Below are 14,534 nucleotides of genomic sequence, written 5' to 3'. Positions count from 1 at the left end.
CTTTTCCTTGGCCTTTGGCCCTGTTTCCCCCTGCCTCCAATAAAGGATGGAGATTCTCCCTAGCCCTCCTTTTGTGGGTAATGCATTTCTCGAAACATCTTTTATTGTCTTTGAGGGCAGCAGCCAGATTCAGTTCCAGCTGGGCAGTCTCCTTCTCCCTCCCCTGCGGGAGCCCCGCCCTCCGGAGGGGAGATGTGGGGGCGGGGCGTTGCAGGGGGAGGGGTGAAACCATGGGGGCGTGGCTGCGATGGGGAGGCCGGGCTGTGAGGTCACAGACCCCCGCTGTGCCTCTCCCTGATGTGCTCTGCTGTGCCGCGGGCACCGCTCTGGCAGTGCCAGCAGCAGCGGCAGCAGCAGCAGCAACACATGGTGCAGGCGTGGGGGGCTGTGGCCCCCACCCGCCTCCTTCTTCTCCTTCTCCTGGTGGCCCTGCAAGCCCGGGATGCACAGGCTGCTCCGTGGCGAGCGCGAGGATTAGGTAGGCAGGCAGGCAAGGGACAGCACCCAGCCCTGGGCAGCGTGGAGCGGAGCCCACCACACCTCGGGGTGGCAGCAGGGCCAGGGTTGTAGTGGGGCAGGGCCGGGAGAGCAGCGGGGCTGGGCTGAGACGGGTGAGCTGTGGCCAGCTCCTCAGGCAAGCGGGAGGCAGACGCCCTGCAGGGAGGCACACGGGCCGCGGCCGCTGCAGGGGGCTTTTGCAGATGACACGGTGGTGCCAGGAGTGGTGCCTGGCCCTGCCGTACAGCTCTGGCCCTGCCGTGCAGGCCGGGGGAAGGCTGCCCGAGCAGGGCGTTGCAGGGCCAGCTCTCGTGATGGTTGCAGGGGCAACAGACCGCAGGAGCACTTCTCTCCCAGGCTGCTCACAGCTGTGCCTGCGGCCGTGGCTCTGCCGCTCCCCAGCTGGGTCCCAGCTTTCAGCCTCGGAGACATCTGTCCTCAGGAGGTGTCCGCTCAGGAAGACGGGAGCATTCCTGCTCTAGCCCTGCAGTGCTCTCCTTGGGCAAACACAGGTCCCCGACACACAGCCCCAGCCCGCAGACCAAGGGAACAGACAGGGCAGCACTCGTGCAGACTCTCACTGGCCAGCGGGCTCTTCTCCACGAAACGTGCGAATGATCATTTTTTTCCTCCAGTGCTTTCATGTGGGCTTCTTTTGTGCACAGCAGAGATCTCCCAGTAAGAAATCCCCGAGGGGCCGTATGTGTGTCCACCCGGTCCTTGAGGGGAGTTGCACACGGCCTGGAAACGGCATTTTGAGAGCTGCCAGGTGCCAGCCAACAGGTCACCCAGGCCCCTCGGCAGCTTTGGAAATCTCCACCCACGTCTGGGTGCCACGTCATTCCCTGGCTCCCCTCCAGTCACTGCAGGTCACTGGGAAAGAAGTAGCTCACAACATCTAATGGAAACGTGCTTGATTACAGCTGTGCCTGTAGGCGACGGCCACCAGACTTCTCAGCCTGACCTTGTCCGGGAGCCTCAGGGCGATCCCACAGGTATGTCACGTGAATGCACGAGCATTTAGGGTTTCATATTCTGTTCCTATGAAATTTTACTTAATAATATGTCAGCCGATGCTCAGACATGCAGAAGAGCAGAGAGGGAATGGGTCGGGCTGAGTGATGTCCCCTGGGGCACTCTGCCTTGGGAAGCTGTCTTTGCCAGACTCTGCGAGCCTGCGCTGCTTCAGGTGCCTGCTGCAAAGCCAGCGGGCTTGTTGGGGTTGAGTTTAGAGCTGGTGGGAGCTCCAGGGAGTCCTTTCTCCCGACAGCTCCATGCACGGGTGGTTTTGGATCAGCATGGTCCAGGCACCCAGGAACTGTCTGCACGATGCTCCTGAGTGGAAGGGAGAGCGGAGTGCCATGGAGCAATCCCGCGTTTGAACTGCATTCCCTGCCATTCAGCTCTGCGGACGTATACTGAAATATTTCACGGGAGCTGCTCTCTTCTGTTTGTTTCCAGAGGTGGTGGGGGGTGATGGATATCCAGCTTCCCGGCTGGGTGCCAGGGCTGAGGCGCAGGGAGATCGCATGGGTACGTCATGGCTTTTTACTGCCTTTGAGAGCTGCCAGCTCAAAGCCCAAATGTGTGCGGGTGTGAGAATATAGACCTGCACTGTGTGTGCCGTGACATTCCGTGATCCCCGTGTATGTTCTGCTATTCAGTTATGGTGGTGTGTATCACAGTGTATGATGGAAACGTGTCATGGGTGTTTGGTTGCAGATGTGGCTCCAGCTCCTCGGCTGAATCCTGCGCTGGAGCTCAGCTGGCATCCCAGGGGTGAGTAGTCAGTCTTGGCTGACTTCACAGGCTAAGCTCTCGTTTTCAGTATTTTAGTAGTGGGAAATTTAACTGGATCCTTTCTGTTAAGGTCCTCAAAGAGCAAAGTATAAAGCCAGCCTAGGGCAATCTTCCCAGCAGTCATCAGAAGTCCTAAAGGAAATCCTGGGACAACTGGAGAAAGCGGCACATGGTGGGTGTATATCACTCTTAAGCAGGAGGCTTGGGAAGCTGAGGTTGTAGACACCTGTATGGACAAGCCATAGGCAGCACAAGCAGAAAGGGCTCGATGAGAGCCTCGCTGCACTGACACTCGATTGCACACCTCGCAGGTGCTGGTGAGCTGCAGAGATGGTGCAGAGTCTCTGCTGCCAGTTGTGGTTGCAGCTGAGTGCCAGGCACAGCTGCTGCCCCAGTTATCCCATTGCTGGCCAGAGCTGTTCTGGGCAGACGCTGGTATCCAGCTGGCAGGAACTGGTGGTGCTCACACCTTGCTGCCAGTGGCCGGAGGGGAGAGAGCCCTTGGGCGGCAGAGAGGATGCGCAGGCAGCTTGGGGTCGCTGAGACCGGCAGACTTTGCCGGGGCTGCAGGCATGCCCTGGCCAGGGTCGGAGCAGCCCCGACTTCACCGCCTGGTCCAGCCCCGTTGTTGTCCTTGATGTTTGAGGACTCTGTGTGACAGCTCGTGGTCAGGGACAGGTGAAAGCTGGACACCCAGCTTGAGGCCGGACAGCTACCTTGAAGGCAGCTGAAATGAAAGGCTGTGAATTTTAGCTCTCTGTGTGTAGTTGTGTTTTAGATACCTTGGTTGTGGCTTTCCTCTTGTTTTGGGGGGCTGTGGGCTCTTCACTGCCACTTGTGAAAGTGCCCAGAACATGGCTGCAAGAGCTTGGGGTTCATTCCACTGCGTGGGGCTGTTACCCTTAGTGTGTGATGGGGTTGGCATGATGGGACGTGCTGCTCCGAAGGGCTCTTTCCCCAGCTGAGTTGGCTGCAGCGTCCTCCTGTCCTCTCTGAAGGAAGTAATTTACCGTCACCTTGCAGTTTGCCCAAAATGAACTGAGTGGAATGTGAACAGGAAGATGACGTGCAATCTCCCAGTCTCTCAGCAGGTCAGGTTTTCCCATCTACTGGTAAACTGGAAAGTGTCCAGGGCTTAAATTTTTTCCGTGAATGACACATTCTTTGGACCAGTGATGAGGGCACCCCCAAACGCCCAGGCTTTGTTTCTGAGTGTTATTGAGGTCCTTTCCAACCTGAACGCTTCTATGATTCTATGAAAAAGGATGTTCTGAGGGCAGTGCCTGAAGGCTTAGGTCTTCTTTCAAAGTGGCTCGAGAGAACATGCCCAGAGAAGTGCCCAGGAGAGGAAAACCCTTGTGAACAGCTCAAGTGTGCGAGTGTGCAGCTTTGGGGCACACAGCAGTGTCATGGACGCTCATGGGAGAATTCAGTCCTTGGCACCCAAGAATGTCTCCTCGCACAGCCAGGCCTCCTGGGAGAGACGTGAAGGACCAGCAGAGCAGGCTCTGGTCTGTGCCCATGTGCGCTGGACACCCCATCCAAAGCACACACCATGCTGGCTGCTATGCAGAAAATTAACCCTATCCCAGCCACAGCCAGTACACCGAAGCTCCCCTCCCATGGCATTCCTGGTAGGAGTTCCGTCTCACTCCCTGCCCAGCGCAGACCAACCGCCTGCAATACAAATGGGGTCACCAAATGAACTCCTCCCGAGCCTTGCACAAGCAGGCAAAGAGCAAAGCGGTGCCTCAGGGAGGTCCTCCCCTCACACATCTCGATGTGCTTCCTCAGCCGGTGTTTTTTGGATCCATGAATAGTGAATGGTGAAACATGGTCATCCCCTGAGGATGAGGTGGAAAGCCTTGAGAGCTTCTGAACTTAATAAATACTGCTTGTTCTTATGCTAACAAATCTAAACCAATTGAGTACGGTGTAAATATCATTCAAGAACATGCCCATACCTTACACCAAATAGCTCAAGAACAATCTCTGCTCAGGGGTCTGTCAGCTGACTGCGCATGGCTCTGCTCTTAGGTACCACATCTCGGAGCTTGGGCACAGCGCAGTTTAAGGATATTAGCTGTGAGGCAAGGGTAAACTGCTGAGCGCAGATAGCCAGGTAAAAACCTCTCTCAGCACACTTGGATACAGCAGAAGCAGGAGAGAGAGACGGAGTTCTCCCTGTGGCACATGATTCGCATCATTCAGAGGAATAACTCCATAAACTGCCCTGAACTTCATGAATAGGGACAATTCTAAGGACCAAAAGTCATGACAGAGCCCAAAGTCTCCTTTTCAGGGCCCAAAGCCCCCTTTTCAGGATCCAACCACTCCTTTTATGGTCCAAATGCTCAGTTCAAGGCCCAAAGCCTCATTTTTAAGGTCCAAACCCTCATCTTAGAATCCAAAGCCTCATTTCAATGGCCCAAAGCCTCACTTTCAGGGATCAAAGGCTCATTTTAGGGTCCAAAGTCCATTTTTAGGCTCCAAAGCCTCATTTTTGTCGTCCAAAGATTCCCTTTCAGTTTGCAAATCTCCTTTTTAGACTCCAAAGCCACATTTTGAGTATTTAAAGCCTCAATTTCAGGCTCCAAAGGCTCAGTTTTAGGATGCAGCCGTTTGTTTTGAGGGCCCAAGCAGCATCTTGAGTGTCCAAACCCTCATTTTTAGGGTCCAAACCCCTCTTCTAGGGCTCAAAGCCTCAGTTTTAGAGTACAAAGCTTTGGTTCTAGGCTTAAAAGCCTCCTTTTTAAGGTCCAAGCCCTCATATTCAGGTTCCACACCCTCATTTGCAATATTTCCAAGCCTTGCTTTTAAGGTTAAAGGACTCATTTAAAGGGCGCAGAGCGTACTTTTTAAGTCCCCAATTCTGATTATGAAGGTTGAAAGCCTCATTTTTAGAGTCCAAAGCCTTATTTACAGGGTCCAAACCTGTCTTTTGTTACCAATAGCCTTTTTTTCAGGACACACACTGGTGAGGGCTGGATCCTTGGTGCTCCGTAGCAGGTGGGCTGGATTTCCAGGCACAGGCAGTGGCTGCTGGCATCGGGTCCGTCTCTCAGGGGTTCTGGGGCATGCGGGACAGCTGTCCAAAGGCTCATTTTTGGTCCCAAACCCTCAGTTTTAGCTTCTAAAGTCTCCTGTTCTGGGACCAAAGCCTCGCTTTCAAGAACCATAGCCTCAGCTTTAGGATCCAGTCTGCAATTTGGACGGACCAAAGCCTCATTTTGACAGCCCAAATGCTCATTTGGTGGGCCCAAAGCCTCATTTGAGGGTCCAAACTCCTCTTTAGGCTACAAAGCCTCATTTGTTTCATGTCCCAAGCCTCATTTTGAGCCTCCAAAGACCCATTTCTAGGGTGCAAAGCCTTACGTTTTGGTACCAAAGCATCATGTTTGGGCACCAAACCTGATTTCAGGGTTGAAAACCTCCATTTCATTTCCCAAGCCCCATTTTGAAGGCTCAAATCCTCCTTTGAGGGTCCAAACTCTCATTTCTAGGCTCCAAAGCCCCCTTTGACAGCTCAAAGCTTTCACTGGGGTGCCCAAACCCTATATTCAGGACCAAAGCTTCAGTTCTTGGGGCCACAGAGGAACCAATGGGTTTCCCTCGTTTTCACGGTCACAGGTGTCATTTGTAGCATCTAGCCCATCTGTTCTAGTGCCCAAAGAGTCCTTCTGAGGGCCAAAATCATCTTTTTTTTTTTGTTCCAAACCTGTTTTTTATTACCCATAGCCTTTTTTGGGTTCCCACAGTTTCCTTTTTACGGTTTAAACCCTCACTTTTAGGGCACCAAGCCTCTTTTCAGGGTCCAGAGCTACATTTAGAGTGTCCAAGGCCTCATTTTTACTTTCTAAAGGCTTAGTTTTGCTCCCAGAGCGTCATTTTGGACTTCAAAACCTCATGTTAATGGTCCAAAGCCTCCGTTTCAGATTGCAAAGTCTCCTTTATAGACTCCAAAGCCTCCTTTTGACTTTCTAAAGCCTCAATTTCAGGCTCCAAGGTGGCATTTTGAGGATCCAGACAGTCGTTTTGAGGGCCCAAGCCACATCTGGAGTGTCCAAACCCTCATTTTTAGAGTCCAAACCCATCTTTTAGGGCTCACAGCCTCATTTTTAGGGCCCAAAGCTTCATTTTTAGAGTACAAACCTTTGATTCTAGGGTTAAAAGCCTCCTCTTTAAGGCCCAAAGCCTCATTTTCAGGGTCCACACCCTCATTGCAATATTTCCAAGCCTCGCTTTCAAGGTTCAAGGATGCATTTAAAGGACGCAGAGCGTCATTTTTAAGACCCCAGTTCTGCTTTTGAAGGCCCAAAGCCTCATTTTTAGAGTCCCAAGCCTGATATAAAGGGTCCAAACCTGTCTTTTATTAACAATAGCCTTTTTTCAGGACACACACTGTAAGGCAACGTGGGGCTGAACATGAGGCAACGGCCAATATCTCCACGTCAGTGGAGATCTCGTAAACACAGCAGGAGGAGAAGAGAGAGACGGAGTTCTTCCTATGGCACATGTCTCGAATCATTCAGATGAATAACTCTATAAACTGCCCTGAACTTCATGAGCAGGGACAAATTTGAGGTCCAAAAGTGATGGCAGGGCCCAAAGCCTCCATTTCAGGGTCCAACCACTCCTTTTATGGTCCCAATGCTCATTTCGAAGGCCCAAAGCCTCATTTTTAAGGTCCAAACTGTCATCTTAGGATCCAAAACCTCAGTTTTGTGGCCCAAAGCCTCACTTTCAGGGATCAAAGGCTCATTTTAGGCTACAAAGTCTCTTTTTAGGAGCCAAAGCTTCATTTTCGTGGTCCAAAGGCTCCCTTTCAGTTTTCAAAGTCCCCTTTTTAGATTCCAAAGCCGCATTTTGAGTTCTTAAAGCATCAATTTAAGGCTCCAAAGGCTCAGTTTTAGGATGCAGCCAGTCGTTTTGAGGGCCCAAGTCCCATCTTGAGTATCCAAACCCTCGTTTTTAGGGCCACCCCCCTGATTCAGGGCTCAAAGCTTCATTTTTAGAGTACAAAGCTTTGATTCAGGCATGAAAGCCTCCTTTTGATGGTCCAAACCCTCATTTGCAGGGTCCTCAACCTCATTTCCCATTTCCAGGCCTCACTTCTAAGATTCAAGGACTCATTTCAAGGGCCCAGAGCATCATTTTTAAGTCCCCAGTTCTGACTTTGAAGGTCCAAAGCCTCATTCCCAGACTCCCAAGCCTTCTTCATAGGGTCCAAAGGCTCATTTTTGCGCCCAAACCCTCAGGTTTAGCTTCTAAAGCCTCCTTTTCTGGGACCAGACCCTCGCTTTCAGGACCCATGGCCTCATTTTTAGGATCCAGTCTGCAATTTGGACGGGGACCAAAGCCTCATTTTGACAGTCCAAATGCTCATTTGGTGGGCCCAAAGCCTCATTTGAGGGTCCAAACTCCTCATTTAAGCTACAAAGCCTCATTTGTTTCATGTCCCAAGCCTCATTTTGAGCCTCCAAAGACCCATTTCTAGGGTGCAAAGCCTTAGGTTGTGGTCCCAAAGCATCATTTTAGGGCACCAAACCTGATTTCAGGGTTGAAAACCTCCATTTCATTGCCCAAGCCCCATTTTTAAGGCCCAAATCCTCCTTTGGAGGCTCCAAACTCTCATTTATAGGCTCCAAAGCCCTCTGTGACAGCTCGAAGCATTCACTGGGGTGCCCAAAGCCCTATATTTGGGAAAAAAAGCTTCAGTTCTTGGGGCCAGAGAGGAACCAATGGGTTCCCCTCATTTGCAGGGTCCCAAGTCTCATCTGTAGCATCTAGCCCATCCTTTTTAGTGCCCAAAGAGTCCTTCTGAGGGCCAAAATCCTCTTTTTTTTTGTTCCAACCTGTTTTTTATTACCCATAGCCTTTTTGGGGGGCCCACAGTTTCATTTTTAGGGTTTAAACTCCCACTTTCAGGGCACCAAGCCTCTTTTCAGGGTCCAAAGCTACATTTAGAGGGTCCAAGGCCTCATTTTTGCTTTCTAAAGTCTTAGTTTTGCTTCCAAAGCATCATTTTGGACTTCAAAGCCTCATGTTAGTGGTCCAAAGGCTCTGTTTCAGATTGCAAAGTCTCCTTTATAGACTCCAAAGCCTCCTTTTGACTTTCTAAAGCCTCAATTTCAGGCTCCAAGGTGGCATTTTGAGGATCCAGACAGTCGTTTTGAGGCCCCAAGCCACATCCCTGACCAGGCAAGGGGACAGCCTCGGCTCGCTGTTCGCTGAGGTGCTCTCCATCCTCTCTTCATAAGACCTATCCAAAGGGATACGTACCCCTGCACAGACAAAAGCCCTGCCTGTGCTGAGAACACCCACGCTGGCAGTGTTGGGCTGCAGGTGGGACAGACTGACTCTTTCTCCAAAGCAAGGCACAGAGCTGGGAAGGTTCGTCACCACGGTCTGCGTTGCTGGGACACCTTGGCTGCGGTGAACATCTGGGATTTATGGCATCACCTAACAGAGTGATTTCTGCTGCGGCGTTCACTGGTAGGGAGATGTGACTATTGCAGTTCTCACTTTCTATGCCAATGTCATCCCTTGTTGTTTTCACTTTCTGACCTTCCTCTGCCTACGTCTCTCGCTGGGTCTGCTCTTGTCGAGGGAGGGTCACTTGTAACCCACACTTGGCACAGTAAGAAGGGGTTTCAGAAAAGAATGCCCATGAATTGAGAGGCCAGTTAAAGCAGCTTACAGCAGAAACCTCAGCCGAGTCTAGCCAATAAGGAACTCGGCACTCCAGAATACTCTCAATGCTTCGTGACCAATAGCAGCCATCTCCTACAGAAGTTTGGCAAAAAAACCTCCCAACAACTCACCGTTTTCTCTTCCTCCACAGACAGATCACACCACACAATGCCATCCCAAACAGCACCGAGCCCAAGACTGCCACGGCGCCTTCTATGCAGTATTTCTGGAAATCATTGGGATCCACAGCATTTGAGCTTCTCCTGCCATCCACACCTGGAGGAACAATTCTGCACGTTAGGGTGTCCTGCGCACGACTGGCACTCTCACAGGAGGGCTGACATTGCCAGGAAATGCTCTCTCTCACTTTGTTAGCATCTCTGAAGGAGTGAACATCCTGGGCCTGCACCATTTCAGTAGAAACAAAGGAAACTCCCAAAGCCATTGCAAACCAATGCACTCTGGAGCCTCTCTTTCTCCATCCCTGCATCAGGGAGTGCCACCCCCAGCTCTCCCTCCCCAGCCCAGCACCCACACCCCGAGGGGACGGAGTCAGGCCCTCTCACGAGACACCTCAACATTGCTCTCCCCCTTTGCCTTTTCTCCACCATGGCACCACTTGCAGGCAGAGGTGCCCTCTAAGCCTGTGCCTCATCTGCCAGTGAATCCCTTTGCCCCTCAGCTCACAGCAGGGATCCCCCTCTCTTGGGCCTAGGGCCTCTAGGGACGCACGGCAAGCTCTGCGATGCGGGTACTGAGGGAGGTCCATTCGATCAAGAGTCACATTTCCCATCGTCTACTGAACGTGGTTCAGATGGCCTCCTTCCCAAAATGGCAGGGTTCTGAAATTCCTGGGAAAGGGGTGCGGTGGGAGGCGAGCACTTCACCACATCCACAGAGGGTTACCGGTGTCTCTCTGGCACACTGCTGGCAAGAACCTCCACACCCCCGAGACGACAGTCATCCTCAGAGAGCCGCTCCTGGCTCCCTTCAGAACACTTGCTCTGTACTCATAGTTTGGCTGCTGACACCATGTGCAGTAGCCGGCACCAGGGGAAGAGCCTGCAGACACCCAGGGATTTTGAGATCTGACACTGGATGACCCAGGGGCAGCAATTACCTGGCACGCCGGTTGGTTGAATTGCCCCCGTTTTTCCATCAGAGACTGGCAATGAGGGACTGCCTCCTTCCTCAAGCGCCTCCTTCTCCATGGTCTCACGGTCCATCTCTTTAGAAAGAAACAGGGTCAGTTTAAGTAGAAGTAACCGTTCCTCCTCAGGAACACGGTATCTTCAGGAGGCAAAATACATTAATAACACTCAGAAACAAAGCCTGGGCGTTTGGGGGTGCACCTCATCACTGGTCCAAACAATGTGTCATTCACGGAAAAAATTTAAGCCCTGGACACTTTCCAGTTTACCAGTAGATGGGAAAACCTGACCTGCTGAGAGACTGGGAGATTGCACGTCATCTTCCTGTTCATATTCCACTCAGTTCATTTTGGGCAAACTGCAAGGTGACGGTAAAATACTTCCTTCAGAGAGGACAGGAGGACGCTGCAGCCAACTCAGCTGGGGAAAGAGCCCTTCGGAGAAGCACGTCCCATCATGCCAACCCCATCACACACTAAGGGTAACAGCCCCACACAGTGGAATGAACCCCAAGCTCTTGCAACCATGTTCTGGGCACTTTCACAAGTGGCAGTGAAGAGCCCACAGCCCCCCAAAACAAGAGGAAAGCCACAACCAAGGTATCTAAAACACAACTACACACAGAGAGCTAAAATTCACAGCCTTTCATTTCAGCTGCCTTCAAGGTAGCTGTCCGGCCTCAAGCTGGGTGTCCAGCTTTCACCTGTCCCTGACCACGAGCTGTCACACACAGTCCTCAAACATCAAGGACAACAACGGGGCTGGACCAGGCGGTGAAGTCGGGGCTGCTCCGACCCTGGCCAGGGCATGCCTGCAGCCCTGGCAAAGTCTGCCGGTCTCAGCGACCCCAAGCTGCCTCTCTGCCGCCCAAGGGCTCTCTCCCCTCCGGCCACTGGCAGCAAGGTGTGAGCACCACCAGTTCCTGCCAGCTGGATACCAGCGTCTGCCCAGAACAGCTCTGGCCAGCAATGGGATAACTGGGGCAGCAGCTGTGCCTGGCACTCAGCTGCAACCACAACTGGCAGCAGAGACTCTGCACCATCTCTGCAGCTCACCAGCACCTGCGAGGTGTGCAATCGAGTGTCAGTGCAGCGAGGCTCTCATCGAGCCCTTGCTGCTTGTGCTGCCTATGGCTTGTCCATACAGGTGTCTACAAGCTCAGCTTCCCAAGCCTCCTGCTTAAGAGTGATATACACCCACCATGTGCCGCTTTCTCCAGTTGTCCCAGGATTTCCTTTAGGACTTCTGATGACTGCTGGGAAGATTGCCCTAGGCTGGCTTTATACTTTGCTCTTTGAGGACCTTAACAGAAAGGATCCAGTTAGATTTCTCACTACTAAAATACTGAAAACGAGAGCTTAGCCTGTGAAGTCAGCCAAGACTGACTACTCACCCCTGGGATGCCAGCTGAGCTCCAGCGCAGGATTCAGCCGAGGAGCTGGAGCCACATCTGCAACCAAACACCCATGACACGTTTCCATCATACACTGTGATACACACCACCATAACTGAATAGCAGAACATACACGGGGATCACGGAATGTCACGGCACACACAGTGCAGGTCTATATTCTCACACCCGCACACATTTGGGCTTTGAGCTGGCAGCTCTCAAAGGCAGTAAAAAGCCATGACGTACCCATGCGATCTCCCTGCGCCTCAGCCCTGGCACCCAGCCGGGAAGCTGGATATCCATCGCCCCCCACCACCTCTGGAAACAAACAGAAGAGAGCAGCTCCCGTGAAATATTTCACTAGACTTCCTCAGAGCTGAATGGCCAGGAATGCAGTTCAAACGCGGGATTGCTCCATGGCACTCCGCTCTCCCTTCCTACTCAGGAGCATCATGCAGACAGTTCCTGGGTGCCTGGAACATGCTGATCCAAAACCATCCGTGCACGGAGCTGTCGGGAGAAAGGACTCCCTGGAGCTCCCACCAGCTCCAAACTCAACCCCAACAAGCCCGCTGGCTTTGCAGCAGGCACCTGAAGCAGCGCAGGCTCGCAGAGTCTGGCAAAGACAGCTTCCCAAGGCAGAGTGCCCCAGGGGACATCACTCAGCCTGACCTGTTTCCTCTCTGCTCTTCTGCATGTCTGAGCATCGGCTGACATATTATTAAGTAAAATTTCATAGGAACAGAATATGAAACCCTAAATGCTCGTGCATTCACGTGACATACCTGTGGGATCGCCCTGAGGCTCCCGGACAAGATCAGGCTGAGAAGTCTGGTGGCCGTCGCCTACAGGCACAGCTGTAATCAAGCACGTTTCCATTAGATGTTGTGAGCTACTTCTTTCCCAGTGACCTGCAGTGACTGGAGGGGAGCCAGGGAATGACGTGGCACCCAGACGTGGGTGGAGATTTCCAAAGCTGCCGAGGGGCCTGGGTGACCTGTTGGCTGGCACCTGGCAGCTCTCAAAATACTGTCTCCAGGCCGTGTGCAACTCCCCTCAAGGACCGGGTGGACACACATACGGCCCCTCGGGGATTTCTTACTGGGAGATCTCTGCTGTGCACAAAAGAAGCCCACATGAAAGCACTGGAGGAAAAAAATGATCATTCGCACGTCTCGTGGAGAAGAGCCCGCTGGCCAGTGAGAGTCTGCACGAGTGCTGCCCTGTCTGTTCCCTTGGGCTGCGGGCTGGGGCTGTGTGTTGGGGACCTGTGTTTGCCCAAGGAGAGCACTGCAGGGCTAGAGCAGGAATGCTCCCGTCTTCCTGAGCGGACACCTCCTGAGGACAGATGTCTCCGAGGCTGAAAGCTGGGACCCAGCTGGGGAGTGGCAGAGCCACGGCCGCAGGCACAGCTGTGAGCAGCCTGGGAGAGAAGTGCTCCTGCGGTCTGCTGCCCCTGCAACCATCACTAGAGCTGGCCCTGCAACGCCCTGCTCGGGCAGCCTTCCCCCGGCCTGCACGGCAGGGCCAGAGCTGTACGGCAGGGCCAGGCACCACTCCTGGCACCACCGTTCACCTGCAAAAGCCCCCTGCAGCGGCCACGGCCCCTGTGCCTCCCTGCAGGGCGTCTGCCTCCCGCTTGCCCGAGGAGCTGGCCACAGCTCACCCGTCGCAGCCCAGCCCCGCTGCTCTCCCGGCCCTGCCCCACTACAACCCTGGCCCTGCTGCCACCCCGAGGTGCGGTGGGCTCCGCTCCACGCTGCCCAGGGCTGGGTGCCGTCCCTTGCCCGCCTGCCTACCTAATCCCCGCGCTCGCCACGGAGCAGCCTGTGCATCCCGGGCTTGCAGGGCCACCAGGAGAAGGAGAAGAAGGAGGCGGGTGGGGGCCACAGCCCCCCACGCCTGCACCATGTTGCTGCTGCTGCTGCCGCTGCTGCTGGCACTGCCAGAGTGGTGCCCGCGGCACAGCAGAGCACATCAGGGAGAGGCACAGCGGGGGTCTGTGACCTCACAGCCCGGCCTCCCCACCGCAGCCACGCCCCCATGGTTTCACCCCTCCCCCTGCAACGCCCCGCCCCCACATCTCCCCTCCGGAGGGCGGGGCTCCCGCAGGGGAGGGAGAAGGAGACTGCCCAGCTGGAACTGAATCTGGCTGCTGCCCTCAAAGACAATAAAAGATGTTTCGAGAAATGCATTACCCACAAAAGGAGGGCTAGGGAGAATCTCCATCCTTTATTGGAGGCAGGGGGAAACAGGGCCAAAGGCCGAGGAAAAGGCTGAGGTACTTAATGCCTCCTTTCCCTCAGTCCAAGGCTCCTCAGTCCGAGGAGCTGATTGTTTTGTATTGCACTGACACAGGGCAAAAAAGAAAGGCTGTTTGTCTTGTCTGAACGAACGGCTGGAGAACTGTTACTCACTTGGGCCAGCTGTGAGCTTGGTGTTTGCCCTGGCACATCCAGAGATGGGATACACTGGAGGCACACACTGCCCGTTCCTGGTCACGGAGGGCTCCAGACAGCAATGAGGACCTGGAGAGCAGCTGTCTCCCACGGCGGGTTTTGCCCCTTTCCATGTGTAAGCCGGGGCTTTGGTTTTGGTGGGAGTGAAATGAATGAACCTAGGAAGAAAGGCATATGAAAGGTCACCGGCAGGCAACTGCCCATTTAAAGCTCCTGTGTACCTGGAGCAGTTGGAATTGCCAGCCTCATCAAATTGCCTTTAAATTATTCCCTGTAAATGACCTTAACAGGAACCGGGGCCTTCTGCCAGCACGGTTCCAGCGAATATTGGCCGGGGCAGGGAGGGGGAAGGGAGGATGGGGTGGGGGAACAAGCCTTCCTGAAAACAACACTAACCACCATACAGACCCTTGGTCCTGAGATGCAGCGCCGGGCCGAGGGGCAGCCCAGGCGGGAGAGCGACCCTGCGCTCAGCAGGACCAGGCCGCTCTCTCCTCTGCCGCCATCAGCAGCGCTGGCAGGATGAGCCCTCCCCTGCCC

Source organism: Nipponia nippon, unplaced genomic scaffold (assembly GCF_047370975.1).
Source record: "Nipponia nippon isolate SJK-2023a ecotype South Korea unplaced genomic scaffold, ASM4737097v1 scaffold_48, whole genome shotgun sequence".
In the NCBI taxonomy this organism is placed as follows: domain Eukaryota; kingdom Metazoa; phylum Chordata; class Aves; order Pelecaniformes; family Threskiornithidae; genus Nipponia; species Nipponia nippon.
The sequence above is the reverse complement of the archived record's forward strand: the minus strand, read 5'-3'. Positions refer to the sequence as shown.